The 22,273-nt window shown below is 41.7% G+C and overlaps 1 pseudogene; it reads left to right on the top strand.

Moving 5' to 3' along the window:
• The first annotated feature begins 208 nt into the window (after positions 1–208).
• Positions 209–1,289, top strand: LOC123586611 (annotated as a pseudogene).
• The last annotated feature ends 20,984 nt before the right edge of the window (positions 1,290–22,273 follow it).

The raw sequence follows: 22,273 nt of genomic DNA, 5'->3' as shown, positions 1-22,273 counted from the left end.
TTATAGCTTTCCTTACAATGCCATTCTGAGTTTACTCTCTGACATCTCCATTGAATGTGAACCTCCATTTTAAACAACCTCCTCCACAAAAGCAAACTGAGGTCCTCTGAGGTCAGTGATCTGCCTGAAGTCACCCAGTCAATAAGGGCCGGAGCCAGAATTACAAGCAAGAGGAGGAAGCCACATATCTAGAAACATAGACGTAAAGATGGCTGCGGCATGTTGGAGCATGAAGGGCCTGGTTGCTCTAATAACCAGAGGAGCCTCTGGTCTAGGTCTGGCCACAGCAGAGAGACTGACAGGACAAGGGACCACTGCTGTGCTTCTGGACCTGCCCAACGCTGATGGGGATGCCCAAGCCAAGAAGTTAGGGAAGAGCTGCGCCTTTGCCCCAGCTGACGTGACCTCGGAGAAGGACGTGAGAGCAGCTCTGACTGTAGCAAAAGAAAAGTTTGGCCATGTGGATGTGGCAGTCAAATGTGCAGGCACTGCGGTGGCCATCAAGACATACAACCTAAAGAACAATCAGGTCCACACCCTGGAGGACTCCCAGTGAGTTCTCAGTGTGAATCTCATGGGCACCTTCAATGTGATGCACCTGAGGTCTGGTGAGATGGGCCTGCATGAACCAGACCAGGGAGGCCAACACGGTGTCATCATCAACACTGCCGGCATGGTTGCCTTTGAGGGCCAGGCTGAGCGAGCTGCTTCCTCTGCTTCCACAGGGGGCATAGTGGGCATGATGCTGCTCACTGCTCAGTGTCCGGCTCCCATGGGCATCCGAGTGGTGACCACTGCTCCCGGCCTACTTGGCACTCTGCTGCCGACCAGCCTCCCAGAAAAACTATGCAACTTCTTGGCCAGCCAAGCGCCCCTCCCCAGCAGACTGGGTGGTCTCGCCGAGTATGCTCATCTAGTATAAGCTGTCGTGGAGAACCCATTCATCAGTGGAGAGGTCATCCCGCTGGGTGGGGCCATCTGCATGCAGCCTCGAGGGGAGAGGGCAGAGAAAACACGTGCTCTTCTGCCCCTCCTTCCCCTGCAGGTTGGGAGGAAGCACAGTAGCCATTTGGTAACTCTGCCCAGCAGTCACACCCTGTGCCTAATAAAGTCTCTATTTCTCACCAAAAAAAAAAAAAAAAAAAAAAAAAAAAAAAAAAATGAAAATGAAAACAACAACAACAACAAGAAACACTGATGAACTGAAATGCATAAGGAGTATCCAGCCCAAAGGCTGGCTTAGAGTAGCCATCCAAAAATTATTTCCTGTGCTCCTACAGACAAGGTAAACATTCTGGGTGATTGGTGGCTCTCCCATATGCGGACCCCCCCCATCAGCAGGAATCATTATCCCCACAGAAGATTATGACGACCACCACAATAGTGCTTGCCACTATTTAATGGCCACTGTCTGAACAGATATCATTCTCGAAGCTTTAAATACGATCCCAACTGACCAAAGAAGGGAACTATCACAAAAAGGAACATCTCTCCAGAAAACACAATGAATGCGTTCTCCCAGGCCGGGGCCAAATCCCATGTGTTAAGTAAGGGTCGTAAGGGTTGTAAGAGTCAGATGACCACACAATTAATCACCCAAAGCACGACACACTTCAGAAAGAAAGGACATGCTGTGGATAATTACTCGGGGATAATGTGCAGACACCAGGGCTTACTGTCCTGAACAAACTAGAACATTCAATCACCCCAGTTTAGCAACTCAAGTTCCAAGGCCTAAGAAGCCAATTCACTATTTTTCAGGGAGTGAGCATGGGTGAAGAGAAAGACGGATGGATATCTTTGGTAGGATACTTTGTGATTTGGGGCCTTTGAATAGAGGCTTATGGTACACGTGCTAAAGGGGATAATGGAATTGAAACTTCCAAGCCTACAGAGACACCTTTCCCCTGGATCACTTCCACTGTGGCCGGTAAGTCTCCTCCACTTTGGGATCTTTGAACAGGCCATCTCCCATTCCTAAAATGCTCTCTGCACCACTCACAAAACTTTTCATCTGGTTAATTTCTAATACCACTCAATCATCAGCTTAATGCCTTACTATTTTTCAGAGAATGGTTTACCTGACCACCTCTACACAAAATCTAAACGGAATCTGTCAATGTACCTGTTACTTTCTATTTCATAGCCCTTAAAAAATTCCCTGTTAATGTTTCTTTGAATGACTTTTTAAATTTTATCTTCCTGTAGAATATGTCTCATGAAAGAAGTCAAGCAGAGACTATATATCTCTTCTGCTCGTTGTTGTAGTCCTAGGTGCATGATGCATTGTCTGTTAGAATTGTTAATTGAACAAATTAATCCATTGATAAAGAAAGAAGGTGAATTAGATAAACACCCATGTTCCACTTAATCCTCACAGAAGCTTTGGGAAATACATATAATTTCCAAATTACAGATAGGAAAACCGAGACTCTTCAAATTATTCAACCTGTTTAAGGCAATCCAGCGACCAGATTATCTGAGTCAACTCTCCAGACACTCATTTTTACCCATGTGAAAATTCCTAGAATACTGAATTAGTAATAAGAAAGTAGCTTGTGACAGAGTTAGCCATAACAATGAATGGTATCTGTAGTTCCGAATATTTTGTCCCAACTAAAGAATTCATTCTGCCCCTACCACGATGAAACCCATGTCCCTGGAGCCTGTGGAATGTCTCTGCCAACTCTCTTCTGGGTTCCTCTCTCCTAGATGGGATTACATGAACCTTGCTAATTTCTGAGGACTTTGTTCCTTTTCCCTGGGGTACGTGCAGACTCTGTCCTTCTATTATCATGCCAGCAGAAAAGATAAATTAATAAAATTGCCTAAGATCATGCAACCACTAAGCAGCAAAGCTGGTTTAAGCTTAGGTCTGCCTGACTCCCAGGCTCTTAACCCCATGTTAGAATACTAAAGTCACAGCTTTTCATAATTATGTTCCAGTCCTGAACACAAGGTCTGGTCATTTTCAATTACATTTCAGTGATTCCCAAGTTACCTCAATGCTGAAGTCTCCCCTTTACCTAAAAAGTTTTCCTTCTACATACAAAGAAAGATCATCCAGAAAAAAATGTCCCTTGGAATTATTCCCCACATCATGTTCATCAATAGAAATTTGGACCCAGAGACCTCACTGTGAGGCTATCAGTCCCTTTTTCGTTGGTTGCTCTCATTCATTATAACATGAGGGTAGTGTCCACCCAAAAAGGAGGCCTTTCTCTGACCCCATGTCCCAATCTTAGGGGCATGTAACCCCACAGACATAAATAGCAATCTTGAAGAAGAGACCTTTATTTCATTGAAAGCCCAGGAAAAAAATGCCTATTTCCTGCTTCCTATCATACAGGCCTCTGGGCACTTTGACTGAATTTCCTCTTGCTTCCTTTGTACAAGCTTACTTTCCACTGGTTAGTTCCCAGATGTACTCCTTGGTGGGAGGTGGGCGTAGAAGGTTACCACCTGCTCCTGGGGCTGCCAGGCCAGAAGAGCCTTCCCAGTGGGTGTGTCTCAGAGGAAGGAAGGGCAGATGTATGACCTGAAATGAACTGTGTTTGGGGCAAAAGCCTCAGGTGTCTCTGGCACCTGCCACTTGCATGTTAGTACCTATTAGCTGCTGTTCCCCAATGAACAGATGCCACGGGAAAACTTTGTAAATTGCTCAATATTAGTAGATCAGTTACCTTAGAAGATGTCTTGTAACTTATCTTTGCTGGTTCAAGGGGGCCAAGACCCTGAGATACTACAGAAGTTTAAAATATTACATGAGCTAAATATAAACATATGTGTGTGTGTGTGTGTGTGTGTGTATACACATTTCCAAAAGCTAAATGTGTTTTTATTTCTCCCTGATGCACTTTTTTATTTTGCAAATGTTTTTCCAATGGTTATGTGTTACTTTCATGATTATACTGGTTTACAATTAATCAAAATAATATTATTTTTTTATTCATGGTAAGACTTGATAAGCTAATTAAAATGTCAAGTTCAATAATAATTTAAGGAGGTAAATGAGAATGGAACGCTGGTAGAAGAAGACACATAAATTCATTCCCTAACACAAATCACATGATGACACTTCACATCATTTTACACAACTACTGTGCAAAACCATAATAGTTTCTCATGGAGCTTAGAATTCTAAATCCTCATCACAGCCCAACGTGATCTGGCCCTCCCAGCATCTTTGATCATACCTTCTGCCACTCACCTCCTTACTCACTGCAATTGGATTCTTGAACATGACAGCCTGTCCCTGTCTAAGGACATTTACGCAAGCTGTTCCTTTTGCCTGGAACTCTGCCCTCCTGCCTGCACATGACATCTCCTTGAATGGATACACAAGTCTCAGTTCAAATGCCACTTCTTCAGCAAGACCCTTCCTGATTACCCACTCCAAATTAGCAGCCTCGCATGCTCCCCACAGTCACCAACTGGAACAACGCCTATCTCGTTCTTTTGATGATATTTATTACCATCTGAAATTACCATGCTCACTTATGTGTTCCAAACTGCCATACATTTTAATATCAGAGATGATCATGGCTCTCCTATACATATAAAATGAACATGTATCAGAGATCCTCTTTAACTCAAAAACTCATGAGGTAACCAGTAAAATGTTACAACCAGTGCAACAGAGAAGTCTGAGTGCCACACATGGATACTCATCTAAAGAATGTTAAAATCAATTTATAAAGTGACGTCAAACTGGCAAAAATGCTCCACATTGACAGGTGATAATCGAATGCATTCCATCAGACACAGTTTGCATATTTATGGACGAAAATTCACTGCCTTACTAACAGTTTTCTACAACTTCTCTCTCTACACAGCTGTAAAATGGCCTTTCGTTGAAGAGACACAAAGACTCCTCCCCCACCTACAGTATCAGATAATCTCCAGAGACTCCACATTCACTGACAGGATATTCAGTGACCTCTTTTACTCGTCTCGAAGTCATCCACGGTTTTTCCCTATGTTATCTATTACTACCTGAAATTATTTTGTTCCTTTGTTTGTTCCTTTTTCTAATCTCCTTGCCCTGGAATCTAAGTTTCATGAGCACAGAAACTGCCTGCCTTATTCATCAAGTTTTCCCCAGAGCCCAGAATTATAGCTGATTTATATATACTGTGTGTTAAGAAATATTTGTTTAATAAATAGGTGACCAATAACTACTTGAAAAACAAGAGTCACACTCACAAGTTTGAAAAATGCAAATTAAAATAAGATAATCACTTCTTCCCTTTCGTATTTGCAAGGGACAGTAAAAGGCCCCATCAAGTTCTGCCGAGCCTATGAAAAGAAGGCATCATGGACCGTCAGAGGCCAGCACCAGGACCAATCCTTCTACGACATGAACTGCATTTCCTAGAATCTCCTTACTAGGCAGTTCAGAGTTAGAGTTTGCCGAAGGGACGAACTCATGGGGAATGTGGAAGGCAGAAGTGAAGCAGAAGCCAGGGACCCTAGTGGCCAGAGGCAGTGACGTTTTAGACCCGCCCATAAGTTCCCGCTCTGCAATAATGGTGGCAATCATGGTGACCTGTGGTGTAGACTCTCCGACATCTCCATGGGCTCTGACTTCTCTACCCAGCCTGGGATGATGTGGTTAGTGATAGATTTTCCCAACTTCCAACACAGCCCTCCAGACCCTCAACTTCTACACCCTTCCCACACTCATGCAGGCCTAATTCCTATAATAAACTCTATTCCCTAAAAAACTTGTAGGGAGTGGTTTCATTTTCCTGGCCAAACCCAGACTAATACAGGAGAGATTTCACGCACAGCTTTTCTCTTTCATTCAGCAAACCACGTATGCCTTACATGGTTAGTGGTCTTGGAGAACAATTCAGTAATAGGCAAAAAGTTCACAAGCTTTGACCCAGTTACTTCACTCCTAAGAATTAATCTATTTGAGGAAGTAATTGTTAAACAAGATAAAGATCTAGGCGTATGTAATAGGTTGTTAGTGGGAGCAAATTAATATCTTCTTCCCAAATAAGTGAAAACCAAAAAGTCCCACAGGGAAGTAGTTTAAAACTTAAGGTGTATTCATAAAGTATTTCGTACCTTATACGAGTCATGGTTTTTTTTAAATTGCTTTACGATACAGTAAAATTACCACAACTAAAGTTAAATGAAAATACAATCTATCAAATAATGTATGAAGTATCTCAATTTGCTAAAATAAAAATAAAGTGAATACCACAGTCTGGGGCACGTTATCTTTGTGACTTGGGGCAGATAGGTTAACTTTTTGAATTCCAGTTTCCATATCTGTCAAGTGGAGATCGTAACACTTGCCGCGGCTTTCCTAAAGAGTCAGATAATACAGGTTTTTTTATCTGAAACACCAGACCAACGTAAGGGGCCATACATACTTCACCCTCACTGCACAGCAGGAGGAGCACAGCATAGTGGTTAGCACCAAGCCAGCTGGGAGCTGGGAGCCAGCTGCCAGGGTTCAAATCCTGGCTTTGCCACTTACTAACAGTGTCATATTAAGAAAGTCACTTTGGGGGCGCCTGGTGGCTCCGTTGGTTAAGCATTCAACTCTTGGTTTCGGCTCAGGTCATGATCTCACGGTTCGTGGGTTCAAGCCCCGCATCAGGCTCTGTGCTGACGGCACGGAGCCTACTTGGGATTCTTTCTCCCTCTCTCTCTGTCCCTCCCTTGCTCGCTCACTCTCTCTCTCTCTCTCTCTCAAAAATAAACATTAAAAAAATTTTTAAAAAGAAAAGAAAGTCACTTTGTCTCTTCACCTCAGTATTTCCATCTGAAAAATAGACTTAAAACTAGTATTTTTTCATATTGTTATTATGAAAACTAAATTAGATAGTTTAGGCAAAATTTAGGACAACACTTAGGACATGGTAGAAGTTAAACAGATGGTATATCTTCCTCTAGGATTGATTAACTTTTCCAGCATCACCTAGTTAACACTGATACTGTAGAAATGAGCATATAAATTGCAGTATCAACACCTGCACTTTACATACTCTGTCTCCTCAGATATTCACAACAACACTATGAAGTAGGCACTGTCACCCCAATCCTACAATCAGGGCATCTGGAGCTCCCTGAAGCTGTGACTTGTCCAAGGGCACACAGCTGGAGAATGTAAAAGTAAGAGCTTCATCCCACGACAGGCTAACTCCAGCCTCCTAGGACTCTTCCCTTTGGGCCATAAATCATAGCAACTTTTAATTTCAGGTTTCTGGTAACATTGTGATTCACTGCATTATTCTTAATGTCCCATATTGTGGGACCTTTTTTCCCTTCGACATCAAATTAGTTCTTGGGGCACCTGGGTGGCTTAGTTAGATAAGCGCCAACTCTTGATTTCAGCTCATGTCATGATTTCGCGGTTCGTGAGTTCGAGCTCCACGTCGGGCTCTGCACTGCCAGTGCAGGGCCTGCTTGGTATTTTCTCTCTCTCCCTCTCTCTCTCTCACCTTCCCTTGCCCATGCTCTCTCTCTCAAAGTAAATAAATAAACTTAAAAAAAAGAATCAGTTCTTAAGCATTATCACTGTCCCACAGTACCTAACACGGTGCCTGGCTAGCACTAGGCTCTGATACATCAGTGTCAAATGAATGAAGAAATGCGTGTATGCCAAGTCAGTGGGGGAAAGACAATAATTTTCTCCTACCTATTAAGGCTTTTTTTTTTAAATAGCAAGAATAAATGCTGAGATAACTAGCCATGCAAATAGTAACCACTCAGCTCCCAGCAAACTACTGTAATCTCCCTGACTAGTCCCCCATCAACTTCAGTCAATAGTGCAACCCTATGGCACATTAAGCTCAGAATTTGATCCAAAAGAAACATAATCAGTAGGCACATAGGCAATGGTTCTGATTAAATACAGCCTGCTGGAATTAAAACACCATAGGCTGTTTGCAAAACTCCGTGGCTTTAATTAGATGAACCCCATTTTAATAGCAAAGATACAACAATGTATTCTTCAGGCCCGGTGGAGTGACAAACGTAATTAGTCTAGGATACAGTGCAGCTGATCTGCATCCAGTTGTGGAAATTACAAGATGATCAATTAAAGCTGCCCAACCTAATTCCTCAAAGTCTCATTGGGTGGACTGAGGTAGGCACTTCCTGTGTCAGCCTTCAGGGAGCAATTGATCTCTCCAACATTCCCACAGGAAGGGAACTAACATTTGTTAGCCACTGATTATGCGCTGGGCTCTGAGCTTTGGCATTTGCACAGACCATCTCTGTCAATCCTCCCAGTGACCACGATTTTACAAATGTGCAAACTGAAGTTCAGAGAGGTCACGTAAATTATTCTGACATGTATCTGGTATGTGGCAGAGCTTGGATTCAAACCTGGAGTCGCCTGGTTTCAAAGATGTTGGTGTTGGCTGGGCCAGGCGAGAGGTAGGCCTGCCTGAGTTCAAATCCTGGCTCCTGTACATAGCAAGAGAGAGCCTTGGCAAGCTTCCTAAATTTCTCCATCTTCAGGAGTCTCATCTGTCAAGTGGATATCACAGCAGTACTGTTTCATAAAACAGACATGGAAAGTAAATCAGACTGCATGAAGAGCAAAGAGTTGTTATTAGCTGTTGACTATAATTTCATGGAGTGTTGCTAGCATGCACCTCTGAGGGGTCACAGAAATGAGCAAGTAGAGTCCAGAGAGTTCCACATGTTTGGACGAGGTCACAGATAGTAAGTGGCAGAGCTAGGACTCAATTTGGCACAGGACCCCTTAAACACTCAGTCAAGTGCTACAGATTTTCACTATACCTCTGTTGATCCTCAGAACAAACCAGCCAGATGGGGAGCACAGAAGCCCGACATAAGGAGACTGACTGAGCTCAGACCAACGAGGTGACCAGACCATGGCAGTCATATGTTGGAATGAAGAGGAAGGCTTCACCTCCTCCCACCCCACAATGTCTGTAGCACTGGTGCTGTGAAGGCTGAGTGCATGCTTAGGATGATCGAGGTCCAAATGCCAACCCTGCAGCTTATCAACGGTGGGACCCAGTTCTCCCACCTACAGGACAGACATGGTAGGGGTCCCCAGCACATATATCGTTGTTGTAAGTGTTAAATAAGCTATCGTTGGGGAGATGCTTAGGACTGCACTTGGTACTATTTTGCCTTGCTGTGGCCAAGTTCCATGATCTCTGCATGGGAATACAACAGTTCTTACCTTCTGGAATGCTTGTGAATATGAAATGAGTTGATCCATGTAACATGCTTAGCATGGTGTCAAGATATGATGGAAACACTAGGTAAACACGGCTTGCTTTCGTCATGTAGTAGCAGCGATGATGGTGGTGGTGATAATAAGCCATCAAGGTACACATCTCCCATAGAGATAATCCTCCCTACATTGCTACCAGACCTTCACACCATAACCTGAGTGGTAATTTTGTTGGTCTTGGCTTCTTTCCCAAAAAGTTGACTTGCTCACTCCTGGGGAGAATAAAGTGATCATTCTACCCATTTGCGCCAATATGGGGAGAGTCCATCTTGCTAAGGGGACAGAAAGACAAGTTCACCCATTTAGTTTTCACCTCCTTGAGCTGTTGTAAGGATGAAATTGGACAAGACATGGAAAGATCACACTTGGAAGCACCAGAACTTCCCATACTTCACAAACAGAACTAGTGTTTTAGACTATCACAGCAGGTGATCCTAGGTCTTCCAGCTCTAACACGCTTCAAATGCAAGACTGTCTGCATATTTGTTTATATGCTGTCTTAGGATGGTGTTAAAGACAATTCTTAGACAGAATCACCCCCTAATGATCCCATACCAATTTAAGACATTACGAGTCCAAAATCTTAACCCAAGAAACTGGTGCTCAAATGACCTACCCCAGTTAACTCAAAAATAATGTAGTTATTTTCAACTCTATCCAGCTGTGTTCTAGGCATCATGGAGAAAAGCAAAAGATTCAGAAAATGTGGTGCCTCCTGGTGCCGCTTCAAGAACTAACCCCTGCATATCTCTTTGGCAGGAACACGCACCTCTCATCCTGCTCCTCTGTCCTCCAGCCACATTGACCTTCTTTTTGTTACCTGCAACAACCACTCTCCTGACCTCAGAATCCACAAACTTTACTTCCTCTTTCTGAATAGTTCTCTTGCCCCGTCCCTCTGCCCACTCAGGACTTCTCCATCTTAACATCAGCCATCTTTCAGGTCTCCCACAAATGTCACAGAAAAGTGTTCCCCCAAACCATGACAAGGACATGTCCTCCTGTTAGATGCCTCTATCTCAGCCTTCATTTCTTCTCATAGGGCTTATCAAAACCACAATGACACCACTGACCAGGTCGCTGGGTATAGTGTGGACCGTACCCTTCTTGAGGGCAAACTCAACCTAAGAAGGCACTGCAACACTCATTAAAAGTGTGTTCATTGGGGCGCCTGGGTGGTGCAGTCAGTTAAGCATCCGACTTCAGCCAGGTCACGATCTCGCGGTCCGTGAGTTCAAGCCCCGCATCAGGCTCTGGGCTGATGGCTCAGAGCCTGGGGCCTGTTTCCGATTCTGTGTCTCCCTCTCTCTCTGCCCCTCCCCCGTTCATGCTCTGTCTCTCTCTGTCCCGAAAATAAATAAAAACGTTGAAAAAAAAATTTTATAAAAAAAAAAAAAGTGTGTTAATTTATTTCAATGATCACAACAGAGTGTGAGGTATTTTGGTGTTTGAGTTTAGTTTTGTTTCTATTTTCTTTTTTAGAAAAGGAATAGTGGCAGATTAAATTCCTTAAAACAATCTGGTATTAAAAAGCACGGATCAATACTACCCAAAGAAATCTACATATTCAATGAAATCCCTATCAAAATAACATCAGCATTCTTCACAGAGCTAAAACAACCCTAAAATTTGTATGGAACCAGAAGAGACCCTGAATAGCCAAAGCAATCCTGAAAAAGAAAACCAAAGCTGGAGGCATCACCATTCCAGACTTCAAGACTTCTGTATTACAGAGCTATAATCATCAAGACAGTATGATACTGGCACAAAAAGAGACACATAGATCAATGGAAAGAATAGAAAACACAGAAATGGACCCACAAACATATGGCAAACTAAGCTTTGACAAAGCAGGAAAGAATAACCAATGGAAAAAAGACAGTCTCTTCAGCAAATGATGTTGGGAAAACAGGATGGTGACATGCAGGAGAATGAACCTGGACCACTTTCTGACACCAGACACAAAAATAAACTCAAAATCGATGAAAGGCCTAAATGTAAGACAGGAAGCCATCAAAACTCTAGAGGAGAAAACAGGCAACAACCTCTTTGACCTCGACCTCAGCAACTTCTTACTTGCCATGTCTCCAGAGGCAAGGGAAACAAAACAAAAATGAACTATTGGGACCTCAGCAAGATAAAAAGATTCTGCACAGCAAAGGAAACAATCAGCAAGACTAAAAGGCAACTGACGGTATGGGAAAAGATACTTGCAAATGACATATCGAATAAAGGGTTAGTATCCAAAATCTATAAAGAACTTACCAAACTCAACACCCCAATAAAACAAACAATCCAGTGAAGAAATAGGCAAAAGACATGAATAGGCACTCTTCCAAAGAAGACACCCAGATGGCTAACAGACACATGAAAAGATGTTCAACATCACTCATCATCAGAGAAAGACAAATCAAAACCACAACGAAACACCACCTCATACCTGTCAGAATGGCTAAAATTAACAACTCAGGCAACAACAGATGTTGGCGAGGATGTGGGGACAGAGGATCTCTTTTGCACTGCTGGTGGGAATGCAAACTGGTGCAGCCACTCTGGAAAACAGTACAGAGGTTCCTCGAAAAATTAAAAATAGAACTGCCCAAGCAATTGCACTACTGGTTATTTATCCAAAGGATACAGGAGTTCTGATTCAAAGGGGCACATGTACCCCAATGTTTATAGCAGCACTACTGACAATATCCAAAGTATGGAAAGAGCCCAAATGCCCATCAAGTCATGAATGGATAAAGAAGATGTGGTGTGTGTGTACACATACACACACATATTTTGTATGTTATTATGTATTATACGCTGAATTCATACAATAACGTAAACTAAAGAAAAGAAAATGTTATTAAGAATCATAAGGAAGAGAAAATACATTTGCAGTACTGTGCCCTATTTATTTTTTTAAAAAAATCCATGTATAAGTGGACCCACACACTTCAAATCCATGTTGCTCACGGGTCCACTGTACTATGTGGTCACACACACACACACACACAAAAAATGAGGACAATCTCTACATAGTAATATGGAGAGTTCACCAGGGTATATTGCTGAGTGAAAATTGGAAAGTAAAGAACAGCTATAATATGCTACCTTTTGTCTATGGAAAAAAAAAGTAAGAATCTCTACGTTTCATACATGTACAAAACAACAATAACAACAAAACAGAGGAATTATAAATCAGAAATTGACAAAAGCAATCACCTTACAGGAAACATATTAGGGGATGCGTGGAGGGGAAAGAGACAGATGAAAACCTTCTTGTATATACCTTTCTAGGCCGTTATGCCCTTTGAATAATGTCAGTTCATTACCTATTAAAAATAAAGCTAATTCTTAAAAACACTTCTAAAACTGAAAATAAACCAAGAAAAATAAATCTAACCATATATCAATTTAGTAACATAACCACACAGAAAAACGATTATTTTTCCCCCCAAGATGCTCTGACCACAGTACTTTGACTGAACATCTATGGTGGGATATGCTCCATGGACAAAAAGAACTACAAAGAACATTAACCAAACCTACTTTACGTTATTAACAAAATTCGTGTTGTTATTTTGAAACTATTTTCTTGTACTGCACAATAAAGCAAATGAGGAATTATATTAATGATGGTCTAGGAAAACATAAGATTCAATTACAGGATAAAACATTAACTGTTTGGAATGCTGGAATTAAGTGACAATGGTTAAATGAATGAATGGTTTTAATGACTGTAGATTATCTACCTTAGCCCATTGAAATTGCCTACCCACAACATCACCTGTCACCAAACTCACCCCCCATGCTCAGATTATGCTCCGTAAAATCAGAGTTTCTTGGAGAACTGGCTGCTTTCAGGACTGGATCAGGGAAGGTACGAGGTGAGCCTGGAACACGCTGTCATGTTCAAAGGCAAAGAAGCTTCCAAATAGTAATTGGGTATGTCCAAAGGACACAAGCACCAGCAGGAAGGAGTTCATGCTGCCCCGGGTTGTGAACAGCGAAGCACCAAAAGAAGCAGTGATTATAATGGATTGAAACACACTGGACCTACCAGAACCATGTGTCCATAATGATTCCCCAGAGAAAGCCAGGAATACAAATTCATTTGCCACGATTTGAGGTGGTCATTAAAGCACACCTTCCTTTGGAAACTGCTGAAAAGAGCTAATTAAGTATTCATTCTGCCTTGTCAGTAAAAACTGTCTCTCAGGGCAAACAGATCCACTTGTGACAGAAAGATCTGTTTCAAACAATAAGTACAAAAGGAATGTTAGCATTATAAAGTCAACCCTTCACCACTCCTAATAGATTCTCAGGCACAGAAGCTGCTATGTTAGCCCAGAAAGGTAGGTAATTAAGTTCAGTCGAAGGACGAAAAGAGAAAGCTTCCAGGGAGTCTGTGTGGGATGAGGCTTGAATGTGAGCCAATAACGAGAACTCAGAAGGACTTGTCACAGGGAGGGATATGCTGCAAGCCTGGAAAAGCTTACAGACCTGCACTGATACTGGAGGGGACTGTTACCCATTAAAGAGATCCAGAGTCAGCACCAAAAAAAAAAAAAAAAATGAAACCTGCAGACAGTCAAAATTATCCTTAGAAAATCCCTTTGGAAGGAGTTTCGTTGTGGCCTCTCAGGAAAGTCCACCACCGCCAGTTTCCGCACAGAGCTGGGACCACATCACAATTTGAGAAACATGAGGTAGTTAGCAACTGAGAGGGACAGCATGCTCTGAGAGGCACGTGGGACCTGAAGCCTACTGAGGGGAAAACAAGAGTCCTGTCTCCCTTCTTTGGCTTTCGGGGGGACATATGGCACATTTGGCAGACTGGCTCCCCATTACTGACGTGGTTTGTTTATACTATTCGTCATTATCCCCACATCGTCTCATTGTAAGCAAGACACCCACATCCTCGGCCTTAGCCTCTGAGTATTCATGGTGCAAAGGTATAAAATGTGAGGGGCCAGAGATGAGACTAGAGAAGCAGACAGATGTCACCTTTGGAAGTGAGTAGGTTGCTAAACCAAGCAGTTTAGACTATTGGGGAAGAAGAAAGCTACTGGAGAGTTTCAAGAGATGTACGGCCGGAGATGTGAGCTTTGAAAAGATGACTCTGGCTTCCTCGTGAAGAAGGGCACGGAAGCCATCAGGGGATTTGGGTGGGGCTGAGGATATAGACAAGTAAAGAGGTTGTTGTCACCGTTGTGTTGAAATCTGACTTCTTTCTCAGGTCTTCCTTAGTAGAGGCCGGGCATCACATGCACCGGACCTGAGTGCAAAGTTTTCGATCTGAAGGGAAAAACAGATGCCAGCTTTAGAAGCCCAGTGCACAAAGACCAGGCTATTTAGGGATCTAGATTCTTTAGCCACAGAAAGCTAGTGGGTGAGAAGTGGCCGGTTCCCACTGAACTCCCCTGGGCAAATGAAGGGAACCAAGAGGTGTCTCTTCCTAATAACTGACCATAGCAGTAGAAATTGTAGATGGGACCAGGAAGTGGGCCCTTCACTTCAACCCACCTAGAATACATTCAAAATAGCCGCCGCTTACAAAAACAAACCTCAGAATTCTAGAACAGTCTACTTAGCACATACCTACATGTTAACCAAACTTCACTGAGAATCTACCATGTCAGGGACCGCACCATGGGTCAGATTTACAAAAATTAGAAATTAACCCCCTGGGAAGTAAAGGCCTAATCAACGAAACACACAAGTGAACAAGAAATTCAAAACAGGGTGACGGGTGCAAGCAGAGCCAAGCCACATGTGATGGAGGGAAACAGGCTTCCTCCTTTCTCTAGTCAAAATACCACTAGCCTGAAGTATGAAAAAGAAAAGAATATTGGTGGATTTCATTTCCATCTTGCCTCTGCATCAACCAAATGTATTTTTAGTTTCTGACCTTATTGTGAAAAATATTCTTAAAGTGAACAAGACCACCATGATGGTTAGCAGCCACAGTAAAATGAATGAAATTGAATAACTCAGTGATACAGTAGTCCCCTCCTACCTGCGGGGAATAAGTTCCAAGACCTCCAGCAGATGCCTGAAACGACGGACAGTGCCCAATCCTATATGGGCTACATTTTTTTCTACACATACATACATGTGATAAAGTTCAATTTACAAATTAGGCACAATAAGAGATTAATGCCAAAAACTAATAATAAAGTAGAAAAATTATAAAAATATAGTACAATGCTATAGTAAAAGTTATGTGAATGTGGTCTCTCTCTCAAAGTATCTTACTGAACTGTATTCACCCTTCCTATTGTGATGATATGAGATGATACAATGCTTCCATGATGAGATGGAGTGAGGTCAATGATGTAGGCATTATCACATAGCATTAGGCTACTGTTTACCTTTTGACGATATGTCAGAAGGATGATTTGCCTCCTGAAGGTGGCTGAAGGTGGCTGCTTGTGGGTACCTGAAACCACAGCTGGGTGGGGGGGGGGGGGGGGCGGGGGGGGGTTACTGTAGATATCACATAAGTAAAAGAATTTTTTTTTAAGGATTTGAGAGCTACAGGTAGACATGTCTACTTTACTCCTCTGCTCCTGAATGCTAAAATAAACAGTGATGATTGATAGATACGTAGGTGATAAAGATGTAGCTAGATAGAATAGACAATAAATTTCCCTTCTATGTCTCTCATATGGTCTTTGCCACATTGCTATCTGCTTTTTTCAAAACACTTAATCAAAGGAAAATAAATCTCAGTTAATTTGAAAGTTCTGGTGATCTAGTAGCACACAATGGTGTACAAAAATACACTTTACATCCAAATGCCCATCAATTCGTGAACACATTTACAAAATGCAGTATTATCCACATATGTGCCTGAATACCACTTGGCAACTAAAAGTAGCAGGCTATGATATGCACAATAACATGGATGAGTCTCAAAAATATTAAGCAAAGTTTAAGAAGCTAAATGCAAAAAAAACCCTATATATATCATTTACATGAAATGTCTAGAATGACTAACATGTTTAATCTGTAAGACATGTCCATAAAGGGCAAATCTGTACAAACAGAAATCAGATCATGGATGCTTATGGGTGGGAGTGAGCAGGAATTCACTATAAACAGGCACAAGAAAACTTCTGGAATGAGGGAAGTGTTTCAAAATGGATTGTGGTGATGATGGTTGCCTAACTTTATAAACTTACTAAAATAAATTGGATACTTATAATGGGTGAATTTTATGTTGTGTAAACTATAGTCTAATAAAGCTATTAAAACGCACACACACACACACACACACACACACACACACACACACACACACCATGTATTTTTAATCCCAGGTAAATACGAAGTACTTGAAGATAATGCCATGTAACTACCTTATACTGAGCATCTCCTCAAGAGCCAGGTACTTCTATCTCTGTTCCAGAAACCTACCCTGAGACAGGTAATGAGATCAGCCCAGGGACTCACAAAACACCCAAGCTGTGGGAAGTTAGGAATGGAAGCCAACTGAACCCACCTCTAAATCCTGTACACAATTTGTTTCATTATTCCCCCAAAATAGAAACAAGTAGCCGCCCCAGATTCACACGGTGTTGTCAGAGTAAGAAATGAGATTCCCCCTGTATCAACTTCCTTCCTCTTCCCCGGCCATGGCCAGGCTCTGCTCCCCTGATCTCCTGGCCACTGCCTTGGGATCTGCTCTAAGTCCACCGTGGGCATGTCATTCCTGTGCTCAGAAATGGTGCTCTGATGCTGACACGTCGGCGTGAGCCCTTCGCAGCCCAGCTCTGGCACCAGTGATGCTCCCGGGCTTGCTCACTGCTCCCCCGCCAGTCCTGCACTGCTTTGCTCTCAATTTCTCACCACGCTTGGAAGATGATGGCCATCTTCGCCGTCTTCTCATCTCTCTGCCTTTTGTCCATGCAGCTCCTCTCGCCTGAAGTACTTGACCTCTCCTTGCCCCTGCCAGGCATTAGCAAACTCCTGCTCTTCTTCTAAAATCATGAACAGGGGCACCTGGCTCAAGTCATGATCTCACAGTTCATGAGTTCTAGGGCCGCACCGGACTCTGTGCTGACGGCGCGGAGCCTGCTTCAGATCCTCTGCCTCCCTCTCTGTCTGCCCCTCCCCCATGCGCTCTTTCTCAAAAATAAATAAACATTTTTCAAAAATAAAAATAAAATAAAATCATGACCAATTACCATATTCTTAGGAGTGTCCTTCCACTGCTTCTCTGAGCACAGTTAGTTATTTCAGACAGCTTGTGCGTACTTTGATCATTTTCTTCAGTCTCTTAAGCAGCATTTAAAAACATTTACCCATCATCAGCCTAGTGTATTTGTTATATTTTCTTTATAACTGCAGCATGCATCACTGAAGAGCTTACTTGGATTCAACTCCCCATTCCATCATTTAGTAGCTCTGTGACTTTGGACAGATTATGTACACTCTTGATACATCAATTTTCCCAACAGTAAAATGAAACCAATGAAAGAATATACTTCACGGGTATTTATAAGAATTAAATATACTCATAATCATTAAGGAGAAAACATATCTTCTGCTCCATAGTAAGTGCTTAATAAATATTAGCTCATAATATTAATTTTTACTATTATAGTAAGGGCTCAATAAATGTGACTTGAATAAATAGGAGAGAGAAGGAGGGAGGGAGGGAGCGAGGGAGAGGTGGAGGGAGGGAGGGAGGGAGGGAAAGAGAAGGCAGAGTTCCCCTTCATAGCATGGAGAATAGCACAAGTTTTACATGCAGCAGCCCTGAATCTTTGCCCTGCTGCTTCTACACTGGGTAACCTTGAACAAGTTATCTGGCCTCCACGTGTTTCAAGGTGAATAAGGATTCTACTGGATAACACATGTAAAGTACCTAGCACGCAAGACCGAGCCCATAGTAAGTAATGGAAACAAAGTTTTATGGAAAAGAAAAATCTTCTGCTTAACTCCTGTAGGCAAAGGCCACCTGCATGTACACACTATAGGATGCTATCTGAAAGCCCAGGACTGAGGGATTGTTGAGAAGGGTGGATGTGAAACATTATGACTTAGTCTCACCCCCACCTCCATCCTGTCCCAAAGCACATGGGTATTATAGAAAAGTTTCTTCCAACATGGTCACCTTCAACGAATCTTCGTTTGTTTTTCGCCCACTTCCTCGTGAGAATAATATTAAGAGCACAAAGAAAATAGTTCAGTGAAAACAAAAAACTAGCCAAAAAGCAATGAAGAAATTCTCAACAAAATATCAGCAAACCATACAGACACACAGAAAAAGAATTAAACGCCTGGACAAATTGGGATTTGTCAAAGGAAAACAAGGCTGTGCTAGCTCTTTTTGCAGAAATCGGAAGAGCCAAACAATACTGAAAACTAAGAACAAAGCTGAAGGACTTACACTTCCCAACTTGAAAATTTACTATAAAGCTACTCTAATCAAGACGGTGAGGTACTGACCTAAGGACAGACATATAAATCAATGAAAACTAAGGGCCCCAAAATAAACCTTACATTTATGGTCAACTGTTTTTACAAAGTGGTCAAGAAAATTAAACAGGAAAGAAAATGTTTTCAACAAATGTTGCTGGGACAATTGACTATTCACCTGCAAAAAAGATGAATTTGGACACCTATACGCCATACACCAATACTCACTTAAAGTTGATCAAAGACCAAAATGGAAGAGCTAAAACTCTTCTTCTTCTAAAGCTCTTAGAAGAAAACACAAGAGGAAAATCTTCATGACTGTGGGGTAGGCAATGATTTCTTAGATACGACACAAAAGCACAAGCAACAAAAGAGAAAACTGCAAAATCAGACTTAACATTGAAAACTTCTGTGACCCAAAAGACACCATCAATAAAGTGAGAAGACTTCCACGGAAGGGGAGCAAATATTTGCAAATCATATATCTGATGAGGCACTTGTACCTGGAGACTATAAAGGACTCTTACAAGTCAATAATAAATAGACAAACAACCCAATTGAAAAATGGGCTGAGGATTGAATCGACATTTCTCCAAAGGTGGTACAGGAACAACCAACAAGCACATTAGAGGATGCTCAACATCATTATTCACTAAGAAATGCAAATCAAAACAATAACATAGTACTTCACACCCAGTAGGATGGCTAGAAACTAGAAGTCAGATAAAACAAGAGTTGGCAAGGACGTGGAAAGATGAGAACCCTCATACATTGCTGGTGACATGTAAAATGTTACAGCCACAATGATCAACAGTTAACAGCTTCTTAAAAAGTTAAATATAAACTTACCATATGACCCAGCAATTCCAATCCTAGGTATCTGCCCAAGAGGAATGAAAGCAAGTTGTCTACAAGAAAAATTTTTAAAGAAGGAAAAATTAATGTTCATGAATGTTCATAGCAGCATTACTTGTAATAGCCAAGAAGTGAAAAAAAAACCTCCAAATGTCACTGCACACTTTTTATATGGATTCGTTAATCCAGCTAATTTGAATGTCAGTTTCTCTTGCATTTTACATTTGTCTCTGAACTTTCAAAACAATCAACATTTTGTATTCTGAAAATGAGACTTTAATTTTATCAACTTTGCTATTTTTGCAGCCTTACGCCCCAGTCCCTCCCCTCCCCAAACACTGCCTCTGCTATAGTCCTTAAGCAAAACTCATCCACTCTTGCTAGGAAACAGAGAAAACTGTCCTAGATCTGGTTTAAAATATTTGCTTCACAGTTTTCAGGGAATGAGGCCAGTTGAGCTTTTCGGCAAAATTATTTTCACTGAACAGGTTTACAGGGAATTGATGTTTTGGTGAATTGCCTTTTGGCAAATGGATTTTCAGCAAATTGACTGAGAGCCAGTGAACAACTCAGTTCTCCTCCTGTATATTTTACCTCCTCCTAGCTATGTTCCTTCTTCACAGAAATGAGTCCACTGATGGTCACAAGCTTTCATTGTTTGAACCTCTCAAGAGCTTCCAGGCTTTGAGACCTAAAGCTTGTCAATTCAGATTTATTGCCAAGAGCATGGATGATAACAAGGGCGAAAGATGCAAACCAGGTAGCGTTCACTATTTGTCCCCTTCCCTTTTTATCTTCATTGGCCGTGAAATCCTTTCTTCAAAAGTATAACGTGGACTAATATATAAAGGAGATAGAAGGAGATAAGCTCTTTCTGAGGTGGGAGCCATTAAGCTCACCACCACCCCCACAACCTCTCCGATGTGAACATCTGTTCCCCTAGTAGCCTGAGTTCCTTGGAAGGTGACCTGGCACTCTACATATCACAACTTAAAAATCCCTACTTTCCAGCTGCAGCAACATTTTTCTAGACATGTCTTCGGGGGCAAGGGTAATAAAAGCAAAAATAAACTATTGGGACTACATCAAAATAAAAAGCTTCTGCACAGCAAGGAGACAACAAAACTAAAAGGCAACCTACAGAATGGAAGAAAAGATCTGCAAATGGCATATCTATCTGATAAAGGGTTAGTATCCAAAATATATAAAGAACTTATACAACTCAACACCCAAAAAACAAATAATCTAATTAAAAAATGGGCAGCAGACGTGAACAGACATTTCTCCAAAGACATACAGGTGACCAACAGACACACGAAAAGATGTTCATTATCACTTGCCATCAGGGAAATGCAAATCGAAACCACAGAGCTATCACTTCACATCTCACATCTGTCAAAATCGAAAACACAAGAAATAACTGCTGGCGAGGATGTGGAGAAAAAGGAACCTTCTTGGACCATCGGTAGGAATGCAAACTGGTGTAGCCACTCTGGAAAACAGTATGGAGGTTCCTCAAAAAGTTAAAAAATAGGGACTACTGGGTATTTACCTAAAGAATACAAAAACACTAATTCAAAGGGATACATGCACCTTTATGTTTCCTGCAGCATTATTTACAACAGCCAAGATATGGAAGTAACCCAGGTATCCATTGAGAGACGAATGGATAAAGAAGATGTGGTCTATATAAGCAATGGGATATTATTCAGCCATAAAAAAGAATGAAATCTTTCCATTTGCAATGACCTGGATGGAGCTAGAGAGTATAACACTAAGTGAAATAAGTCAGTCAGGGAAAGACAAATACCACATGATTTCACTCCTATGTGGAATTTAAGAAATACAACAATCGAACAAAGGAAAAAACAAGAGAGATAGAGACAAACCAAGAAACAGACTCTCAATTATACAAAACAGATGGTTACCAGAGGTGAGGTTGGTGGGGAGGGGGAGGACACGTGATGGGGATTAAGGAGTACACTTGTGGCAATGAGACTGGGTGATATATGGAATTGCTGAATCTGTATTATACACCTGAAACTCACATAACACTGTAGTTAAGTATGCTGGAATTTGAAATTTAAAAAAAATTTAGGGGTGCCAGGTGGCTCAGTTGGTTAAGGGTTTGACTCCTGATTTTGGCTCAGGTCATGATCTCACGGTTTGTGAGATTAAGCCCCATATCCGGCTCCACACTGACAGTATGGAGCCTGCTTGAGATTCTCTCCCTCTCTCTCTGCCCCTCCCCAGTTCGTTCATTCGTTCTCTCTCTCTCTCTCTCTCTCTCAAAAATAAAAAACTTTAAAAAATACAAATAAAAAAATTTTTAAGTCACTAATTTCATCCAGTCACATCTTTTCACAGATGAGAAAACTGAAACTCAGAGAGTCCCAGTGACCTTAGTCAAATTCAAAGGGAGGAATACAAAACCAGTGAATATTAACTCCTCCCAAAAGGTGAATAACTACAGCCATTTCTCACTATTTGGTATAGAAATCCATGGTACCCAAATGACTTCCCAAACTGACAATGGAAACAACATGGATATCTACTCCATCAGATCAAATTCCAGCTCTATTTCTTCCTATCTGTGTAAATTTGGGCTGTCTCTTAACCTATCTGAGCCTCAGCTTTTTCATCTGTAACGAATGGACAAAAATGTCTAAGTTAGCAGATTTCTGTGGCAATTAAACGAGCTAATATATATAAGCGCTTAGACACCTGCATGATAGTAGGTACACAAAATGTTATTTCCTTTCC

This window comes from Leopardus geoffroyi, chromosome C3 (assembly GCF_018350155.1).
Source record: "Leopardus geoffroyi isolate Oge1 chromosome C3, O.geoffroyi_Oge1_pat1.0, whole genome shotgun sequence".
NCBI lineage: Eukaryota > Metazoa > Chordata > Mammalia > Carnivora > Felidae > Leopardus > Leopardus geoffroyi.
Note: the sequence above shows the minus strand (reverse complement) of the source record. Positions and strands in the feature narration are given on the sequence as shown.